Source organism: Augochlora pura, chromosome 3 (genome assembly GCF_028453695.1).
Source record: "Augochlora pura isolate Apur16 chromosome 3, APUR_v2.2.1, whole genome shotgun sequence".
Lineage (NCBI taxonomy): Eukaryota > Metazoa > Arthropoda > Insecta > Hymenoptera > Halictidae > Augochlora > Augochlora pura.
Window position 1 is genome coordinate 20,449,207 of NC_135774.1, and position 10,954 is coordinate 20,460,160.

Sequence of the window (10,954 nt, forward strand, 5' to 3'; positions counted from 1 at the left end):
CGTCGAGCTACGACCCTTACACGCGGCCGGCCTGCCACACACGCGAGACATTTTAGACTTTTAATATTGATTATATGATGGGGATGAACGCTTTTCTACACGCCAACAATTGATGACACTCGCCCCGCGATCATTTCGAGCCAGAGCTTCTCGCCGAGCTCCGGGCGAAACACCACCGGTCAACCCATCGCGCTGCCTCCGCTACTGCCGATGCTGATGCCAGCCGCCGAGATGCTCGATGCAGGATCAAAATTAAGTGCGCCGATACTCGCGAATACTTGCCAACTATATCGTCGATCCTAACTAACAATGCACACTGTACAGACATACAAGAGAGCATTAGGTTTTCATTGCATTAAACGCTCCGACCGTCGCTTAGTGAATAAGTTAATAAACAGAATTCTTGTGTCATATGCATCGTTTAAAGTTTTGTCGGAACTGTTCGATTTTGAAATTTTTGACAGCTGCCATGTTGGTTTTCATGTCGTGATTATAGATTTATGGCTTAGCAATTTGTTTATACAGGGATCATTGTCATGAATGCAATGTCTTTTTCGGGTAGGTCTGGACTCGAAGGAATCGCATATCAAATTAAAATGTTTTAGTTAGCAACTATTTTTGTTTACTTGCTTTATTGTAAATTTGTTAGGTCTAAAAATGTTTCTTTGCTGATGTCTCACATTGTTGAAGAAAAGATAATGTAAATAGGAAACGTGTATTATATTATTCGTTATACGTGGTGTATCTGCCGAATATTTGGCACAAGGTAGCACAAGCTTGGAGAAATTTATTTATAATTATACGAACATTTAATAGAAAGTGGAAAATACAGTAATATGTAAAAAGATCATCATGCATGTGTCCAAAATTAGCAAAGTTTTAATTATCCTTTTCTATCCGTTTGATAGGATTGTACGTGGTCCATTTATTTATGCTTATACTAATTCTGTAGTTCTATTCAATTGCAGATCAACATGTTAACTAACGTCCATAATATTCACAAAATCTTCGTACCGTTGTTACGTTTTAATAAAGGCTATCCGAAAATAAGTTCGTATAAAAAAATCTGACATTTCAACAAACAGATAAATTTCCTACGATAAATTTCATTAAAACGTATTCCTGTCGGACTTCAATGTTTAACAGCTTCTTAAACGTAACAAAGTTTCATCAATGTAAATATTGCTTCAGACTGTTGTTTCAAATTAAATTAACGAGTTTATAGACATAACTTCTACGCAAATAATATTTCCAATATATCTTGTTGCTCTTATTGTTGGTTTCCTATCGCTTTGTAACTATTATTAAAATAACATTTTTAACATGGCGTAAAATTAATTTTGAGCTACTTCACTGCATTCCAAATTTACTATTTAAATTCAGTTATTAAAATTTACTGGAAACTACTACAGGGTCAAAATACCATTATTTAATGTTAAAGGAAGGCCCACAGAGTATACGCAATTAATCTCTAAGCTGAAATCAATTCACGTTACCGCCAATAACGGCTTCATTGCTATGTACGGCAGAGTGAGACGTATTTTAAAGAAGCAGGATCACTGACTTTCGGCTTTCGTGATCTATACCGTCGTCCCCTCTTACGTTAAATTTGGTCTAGGAGGAGTTATTACCGTTTCGTGTGTAGTTAACCAAATCAGAGTTTCAATCTGATTTGTACGTCCTGACCATTGATTACATTTGGACGAATTAGGTCACATGTAAATGAAAGACATAAATCTTTCCTTTCCCTTTCTTGACTCTTTTCGAATTGTTTGGGAGCACACCGTACGGTACCGACAGACACGACGAAAGTCATTCGCGTTCAACCATTCATTAAGCGCCACATGATAATGGTCATTTGATTTCAATCGTGCATTGCCTTTTAGAACAGAACACCGGCTTTGTTCTCTTCGCTATATTTAGAATATCTGCTCTGTTTTACATGCATCGCCGTGCACGAATTTCGTACAACATTCTTACGTTATATTATATTCGTACACACTGCTATATTCATACATTATATTACACTTCTACATTATCTTGCATCCTTAAAATATCTCATAATTTTACATTGTAAAAATGTTATGACCCTTTCTAACCTATATAAATAACCACGAAATATAAAGTTTTGAAAATATTTATAAGAAATATTACCATTTTAATTTATTCTTTAAGTCAAGAATTTCTTTCGTGTATAACATCGTTAAATAAATATATACATCTTACAACGCAAACAGAAAGGCATGAAATATTAGTGTATCTAGTCAAAGATAATGGATGCATTTATGTCTCTCTAAGGAACGTGAAAGATATCTTTTTTTACGATACGTAAAACACGATGTTTTGTCACAGTTATTAATTGCACATGTGAATTATTAATCAACATGTGGACATAAAAGGAATGATACAGTTGTCGGAATAGAAGATAATAGAATAACACATAGAATAAAACTTTGACACAGATCTACAAGATACAAGAGTCACGAAGAATATCTTTCTCTGTCCACCTACTTGCATAGCACAATATATCTAGGACATATTTACGACTGTTTTCTCTGTTGGCAATTGATCAGCAGGCTAACGGTTCATTGTATAGCATACCGATAAATAACTAACGTTTTTCCTTGGCCTAGGATCTACCTTCTACAATCGTACGGGAAGATTTTCGCTGCGGGAACGTGATCGATGACACGGGAGAAACAGTGCGAAAGCAGTTATCAGACTTTCGACACGAAATTTTCTGCGAAACGCTTTGCTACCCATAAATCTGCTTTCAGTGGCCCTAATATGAATCCGTCGAACAGATACAATCCGATTAGGCTACTGCTTCTGACTGTAAGTATGCATGCAACCAGCCGATACAATATTTGCAATATAATTTCATCGATAATACTTGTATTCAGCTATCAGACGAATCGAATAAAATTGTCTAAAAATACGTATTTTTATTATGACTCTTCATCACTCACATAATTAAGTTGAAAAATGATCATGTTTTAAATGTAAAACATAATTTCATGAATAATATTTGTACCTTACTTTCGAATGAATTATATTAAATTGTTTAGAATATACAATTGTATCGTGTTCCTTCGTCAGTCTCATTATCGAGTTCAAAAATGGTCGTGTCTTAGATATATAATTTAATTTCGTAAATAAACTTATATTGAAACGTCGAACGAATTAAATTATATTGAACAACGAACATTGATCGTAGTTTAGTATCAAATTAAATTCATACGATACAAATCTACGAAGTCCTGCGGATGAATATGTTTCACTTATAAATAGCTAATGCCGTGAAAGAAACGTTCTATTATTATATATGGTAGTTGACAGTCGTGGTATAAAGGAACGAAAATTATGCCGCATTCGTCAAAGAGACGCATCCTTTGTCGCTCCGCTAATGTTCGCCGTACTTGAAGTCGCTACCGCGGCCGAGCTATTTTCTCCACCGATACACGTACACGCAGACAATTTTTCCCGCAGTTATGTTAATCTCCATTGATTCGGCACGTTACCCGGACAATGGTTCCCTTAAACAACAATGGCATGCGATTCAAACATCTAGTTCAAATAGCTCGTGAAAGAAAAAAGAAATATAAGCGATACACACGAAGATAATGCGGGATAAGCGCGGGGGCATCCGCAAAGAATCGTTTGATACGGGGCTAGCCGATCGATTCGAATGCAAGATTCAAAAGCCGAGCGGTGAAATCGTTCGGAAAAAAGTCGCCGGGACGCGGAAAAATCGCTAACAAGCTACGACGGTTTTCCGCGAACGGTCCGCCGAAACCGCGGGAGAACGGATCCGGTATAAGCAAGCAATTTATCGTATTAAAATCTACGTAGCAACATCGGCCCGTCTACGTCTTCCCCCCCGGCCGGTCTAATCGCGCCGCTAAGGCATCCACCCCCCTCCCTCCTCCTCCTCCTCCTCCACCCTCCCGTGGCCCGCTAAAAGCTGGGCCGCCGCATATATACATACATTCGCAGGCTATTACAGGAACGACATTTGTATTTCTTTGTGTCGGGGCAAAGCGAATAATAGAATGAACGTGGATTAAGACTGTACGGATAAGATCGTTTCAAGGATCCACTCGAAAGGCAGGACCATTGTCCCGATCGAAACGATCTACTAACCGATCGTCTCCTCCTCGCTCGTCAACCCTCTCTCCGTTTCCCTCCGCCACCCCCTCCTCCTCCCGGCGCAACTCTTTCGCTGTCCTTCTCTCTAGATACCGATAACCACCGTATCCCTCTGCCTATGGTCTCATCTCAGCCGTGCAGTCACGTCTTCGAGGGAGCACGACGAGGAAGAGACCGAGAGAGAATCTGAGTCGAGATGAGGAAAAAGTGGGAGGGAAAGAGAGAAAAACCCGGGGGAGTGGGAGCAAGGGAGAGAGAGAGAGAGAGAGCGCGAGAATGCCAGAGCGAGAAAAACCCTGGGCGAAGGGGCGAGGGAGTAGGGGGGAGGGAGGGAGGGAGAAAAGGAGAAAGAGCCGGCGAAAGCTTAAAGGACGGAAAGAAAGAGAAAAGAAGACAGAGGGATAGACAGAGGATAGTGGACGGGGGTGGTAAGGAGCGAAGACAGAGGGGAAAGAAGCGAATCGGAGCGAGAGGGAACGAAAGGGGGTGGGGGGAGCGTGTCGGAAGAAGAAGGAAAGACGAACGGCCGGTGGGTCGTTATTTTTGTGCCTGCTTCGTCTTTAATTTCTCCCCTCCTTTTGCGCCACGGCGCGGACGCCGCGACGCCGAGCAGAGGAGCCGTGGCTGGTTGGTGTGCGGTTGTCTTAGTTCGTATGCATATCTCAGTGCCTCACATATTGATTCAGGGCGTCATTACGCGTCTTAGCTCGGCCCACTCCCACCACCGCCTAAACCACCCTCCTCCTCATCCACCTACTCCACAAACCTCCACCTTCACCTCTTCCTCCTTCTTCACCTCCAGTCCTCCTGTGGCTCTCCTTCGCCGACCCAACCACCCACCTACCCTTACTCGAACCTTTACTACCCCCAGCTGGAAGAATCTTCTTGCAGACCGGTCCTTCCTCCCTCCACCCCTCCTTGCTTAACGACACGCAAATCTCTCTGTCTCCCTCTCTCTTTCTTTCTTTCTTCTCCGCGTCTACGTGTCTTTGGCCCTCCGTTTCTTCCTCTCCTTCTCTCTCTTACACACCCTCTTTCTTCCTTTCTCTCTCTCGCTCGCTCTCTCTCTCTCTCTCTCTCTCTCTCTCTCTCTCTTCTCCTCTTTCTCTCTCGCTGTCACCCTCTCCCTCGCCCACCGCCCCCGTCTCCCGCATGTTTGCGTGTTGTATTGTTCCCGCGTACACGTGTCCACACGAACACACGTGTGGCCCCGCGCGGAAGGCAAACACACGTATCCGTGGAGGACACGCGTATCGGAGACACGAAACGCGCAACCATAATCGATATCCGATTAATTTTCGGCCGAAAAGAAATCTCTCAGACGAGGTCCCCGTCCGCGTGGCCGAAGACGACGGAGGCTCGGCAAGTGAGAAACTCGATCGCTGCTCGGGGTTGCGTCGTGGATGCATTGGAACACCGTCGGAGAGATTGTTGCGAGCTTTTAATATCCGAAGTCGACGATGATTAGACGCGTACTAGGCGCCGCACAGACTCCCTCCGCTTCTCGCGATAGATTGGAGCCTCTGTTTCCGTGGCTTTGAGGGCTGCGTCAGATCGGAACGATCGGCGATCCAAGATGAACGAAAATCTGAGACCGCGATCCTGGCGTGATCTTCTAGACAGTGGTTCAAACCTGTGACTGATCGGACCGTGAAAATCGGGATAGTAGATTGAGACGATGATAGTGATGCCGCTCTTGTTACCCGTCATCGTTTTGTGGTTCTAACGCTATATTTATAAGAAGTAAACTCTAAGTACTTACCTGTTATGTCAGTTTTTCAATGATTACGATGCTGTACGTAAAAGACGCACCATAATTTATTTTCAAATAATAATATCAGAAGAACTTGTTTTATAATATTAATTTGAATAATCCGTTGATTTATGATTGAAATTACTGTTGCTTTCAAGGGAATTTTTAAGAAACTTCTTTCTGGCGAACTCTGATCTAAAAAGGGTTATCATATAGACATTACCTGTAAATGAAATGTGAATAATGACGAATTTAATGCGATTTTATGCGATAAATGATAACTAGATTATGGATTTTTAATTAAAATAAAAACTGACTGCATCAATCGCGAGAAATAGAGAATAAATAGCAAGCTCGTTATTTCTCTAATAATTTCAACAGATTAAAAATAATAAATTGAGATTTTAAAATTCTTGTCGTCGTTGTATATAAAATCATTATATAGAATAGTAATTTTAAATTATAATATACTGTTTAATAAACAGAGCAAAATAAAAAGCTTAAACACTAATTAAATGGCACAACAGTTAATCGTATTCTGGTCCCAATAATTTTAATTATTTAATCATAATATAAGCATATTGTTTAATTTTTCTGATGCTTTCAATGTCTTGCACTTATTAACTCTGTAAATGTGGCAATGATAATAATAATAACTACAATAGACTGTGCAAACGTTGGCTACATCATTCACTAAGACTAATTAATGCAACATTATTTAGAAGTCGTTTCTTTAAATATTAATCACTTATATCTGACATATTAATAACACAGCTTATGAGAGTATTGTATCTTGATTAGAAAAAAATACAAGAGACATTTTATGATCGATACTTCAAAATAGTTTAGATTAGATTTTCATAAATATTTAATGTTTTGCCGCGTCAGTTTCATCTCATTTTTACGTTCGAATTTTAAATTGTTGCTCGTCTCCAATGAGCTGTTTACTATGCTAAGGTAAGCACTGTTATACTGTCCATTATTCTCGTTTGTGTGAACAGTTTATCAACGTTTTATACAACTTTCTAACACATAAAAATATTGCAATGTAAGTAAATAATTTACATGTACCATGCACCTAACGCCATCTGGCAGAAATTCCTGTAATGAATATGATGTCGATATAAATCGGTATGAATGGAATCGTAGATTGTCGAAAACATTTATAAAATGTATTTCTTTGCAAAGAAAAGGCAAATACATTAAATACAATTTCTAATAGAGAGATAAACTAACAATTTCTTTAAACGAATTTATGATTTGTGCAAATTGAAAAAGTTATAACAATAAGGAATGATACACTATTTTACTGTATAAATTAATTAAAATATACTGAAATAAATCATATTCATTATATTAGGATCATACTTTTCTTTTAATTTTCATCCCTAAGAATTATCTTCTGGGTTAAACTGTGTCTTATCTTCTATCTCGGTTTTGGGAGATGTAGAGCCCTCTTACCATTTCGTATCGCGCTCATCCTTATCGATAGTTCACAAAAAATAAGCCCGTTAGCAAGAAGCGAATATTCTGTATATTCCATTTCTACTACTGAATATTATTTAGAGACGGTAAGTACAATTATGAAAATATTATTTTTGAAACATATAATTATAGAAATACGTCAAAAACTGTGATTATTTTAATGGATAGTTGAGCAATTAGTTCTGTTAATTGCGCAATTAGTGACGGTATATGTATAGCAATTTTTTTAAACGACTTTTTTCTTCTACATAGATAATTACAACGATAATTTTAAAAGCTTTGTAAAAAAAACATTACATGCAATGTCTGCACGGTTTCTAAGTCTGTGATATTGAGTTGTTGCGAAAGTAATTTTGATTTTTCTTTGAACTATCCATTTGAAAAATTATTTGCATTTGTTACAACCCAACAAATTACAAGAAATTGCATTTGTTACAACCCAATAAATACTACCTGGTAAAGTTCGAAACCAACCAGCTCGTTGAAGTATGGAGGCAAAAGTATCTGAAATTTAAAAAGAGACTCCACGACTGATAAAACAAACGCGCGAGTACACCATACTTGCGCAACACTATTTGCATGGACAAACATCACTGTCTAAAAGCAAACCGGATTAGTGCGTTCTCTATAGTGACGTTATTTTCTATCGTTCAAGATGGAAAACTGCTGCGTACTTTGATTCGTTTTCACGCAACTTTAACCCTTAGCGGTCCTATGTCGAGTGTGACTTGAAACGGATACGAACTCGAGTGTTCCATTTTGGCTTTCGTCTGAAAATACATCTTATTGTAGTTTGGAAGTGCTGTTTTTCGTCAGAGCATCTCAGATTTCTTTAAAACCATAATCTACGTTGCTATGACGATCGACATAGTCTGCGTGAAGATCTTCGTGCACGCCGTCAGTTTCGTTCCAGATTTCATCCCTGCAACTTCGCCATTTTTTAAAATGTACGCGCCGCGACAACAGTACAAGATATTTTGGATGTTTGTGCAATACCTACATGGAGGCATAATTCGTGACCAGTGTGGAATAATAGTGCAGTGAAAGTGAACGTTAGTGTAATCTGTGTCGTTTTACATACATGGATTACAACATTTACAACTGAATGGGTGAGTTTTTCATTAATAATATTTATGAAATTTTTGAAATTAATAGGACATTTCTAAAATCCTCGTTTGTTACTTTGAACGCGGCTCAAAGTTTGAGCGCAGACCTATCCCTCCATCGCGACCTGGGAATGAGATAGGTTTCAGTCACTTGGCTCGCATGCGCAGCAGTAGGAATAATCGTCCGCGCGAAACAATCTTTTATTATTAATAACTCGTTAACAAAGCCGCGGAATGCATTTCTGCAAAGGAAAAGGTTACTTGAAATGGCCTCAGGAACCTCCCATTTCCCGGTGTTTCTATAATTACGGATCACCCTGTATACGGTATCCTATTTGAATTTATCCACATAATTAGTTTTTCATTATGCGAAGAATTGTTTCAAATAAAACTTATTCTGTTTTGGGCAAGATTTCTTATTGTGAACGCAAAATTTCCTTAAATAAAATTAATGCTAACCTTTGTCCTTTTAAAGGAAATGCGTTTTCGCTTAGTCAGATGCATAGTTCACGCAAATATATTGGTTTTTTAAGATTACTTAGCTAGATTAAAGCTAGTCATGGCTATTTAAAACTTACCTTTTTTAAACGCTTTTGATATTGTTTCTTATATCCTGTGTTCAAGAGAACCCCTTCCCCAAGAAGATTTCCCCAAAGTACCGTTTTATCAAATGCAATTGTTAAAAACACACTGGTTGGTATCTTTGTGCCTAACTGTTATTAATTTCCGTTCATACAAACAGATAAGAAAAATTGATTATAATGATTTTTGGAAAAAAATTAAAACTTGCGCGGAGGTTCAGTCAGTTTATTTTAATATGCGCAGAATTAATCTGAAACTAATTTATTATCTAATAATTTTGGGTAAAAATGGACTCGACAGTGGTTGTTCGAAACAAATTTTAAACTACACAGTTTGATCGTCCATATATTTAATTTATAAAATCGTTATCTCTATTCTTTAAATTTTTCAATCATCGATAAATCGTGCGTTTATTTGCCATGTTACTGTTACTTTCAGCTATTGTGTCATTACGTTTACTTTTCCCTTCATGTAAGGGCAGTATACGAAAATCATGTAGATTGGTACTGAAATACGTACTACTTAAAAGTCAGATAAATAGGGAAACGACGAAGAACGAATATATGTGATGGAATAATAACTGAATACAGCTAAGTGTGAAATATGAATTGTCGACCTTATCACAATTATTTTAAAACTAATAACTTTCTTTTATCGATACACTGTGACATGATATCACTCTTATAATAAAGGAATAATCGCCGGCATTCGACAGATAAACATAAACGGTTTATAATTTACGCGTTTGAGTGAAAAGTGAAAATCAACTTTAGTATCTTATTGTTCCTTATCATACCAAAAAATAAAACCATCAAATCGAAAATTATAGATATTATGATTTAAATACATAATTAATTGTTAGGTTTTGGATGAAGGATGAAGAGAGAAAATGTAAACTGTGTGGAAAGGACTACGGGATACTGAAACATTTGGTGGAGGAATGTGAGGGGGTGGAGAGAAGCGGGTGTAGGTTAGATCAAATTGTAGAAGGTAGAGAATGTAAAAAAGTAGCGGACTGGGTGAGGAATGTGGAGAGAAAAAGAGAGAGCAGGGAGAAGGAAGGCGGGAACAGTTGAGATAAAGGATGTGTGCGAGAGGATGGAAGGATGTGTGTTAAAGTATGGAAGGATGTGTGTTAAAGTATGTAAGGATGTGTGCTAAAGTATGGAAGGATGAATGCAACGGGTTTTTTTTCTGTAAACCAAGTCCATTTCTTGCCCCAAGGCCTGAAATTAACCCTTTGCGCTCGAATGGTGACTCTGAGGCACCACTACAATTCTTCTATCGTATCCCAAAATAATTTCTATAGAAACAAAGTTTAGATTGAAAAAATTGTTAAGTAGTAAAATTGTTGGTAGGAGTCACAAGAATCAATTTTGTATAAATAAAAGAGCAATTTTTTGCATAGAATGGAACTACTATGTAACAGAAAAATGATTTCAGATTTACATTTAAAATCACTTCGAGTGCAAAGGATTAATAAACATACATACATACATAATTAACTGTTTTTTTTCTAGCGAAGAAATAATATCCGCGGTTCAAACAAGCAGTTGCACGGTCTGCGCAACATTCAGTCTTTATCTTTCCTCGCAATTATTGTACGGTGCCGTGAAATTACTTTTGTATTAGACAAAACAACTTCAAGGTATTTTCATCGTAAATTATAAAAACGTTAGAATTACATATTGATTGTTGTAGTTTCTCATAAATGTTACCATTATGTGAACGATTATTTTACACAAATTTCGATGTTTATATGGCAACATTTATAATTTTTACTTTTCATTACTCACCTATATAAGCAATAAATATGTATTCTTTTTTATTGTAGAAAACCTATTTGCAATAAACTTGTGAAAGTCTAATATAGAGAACA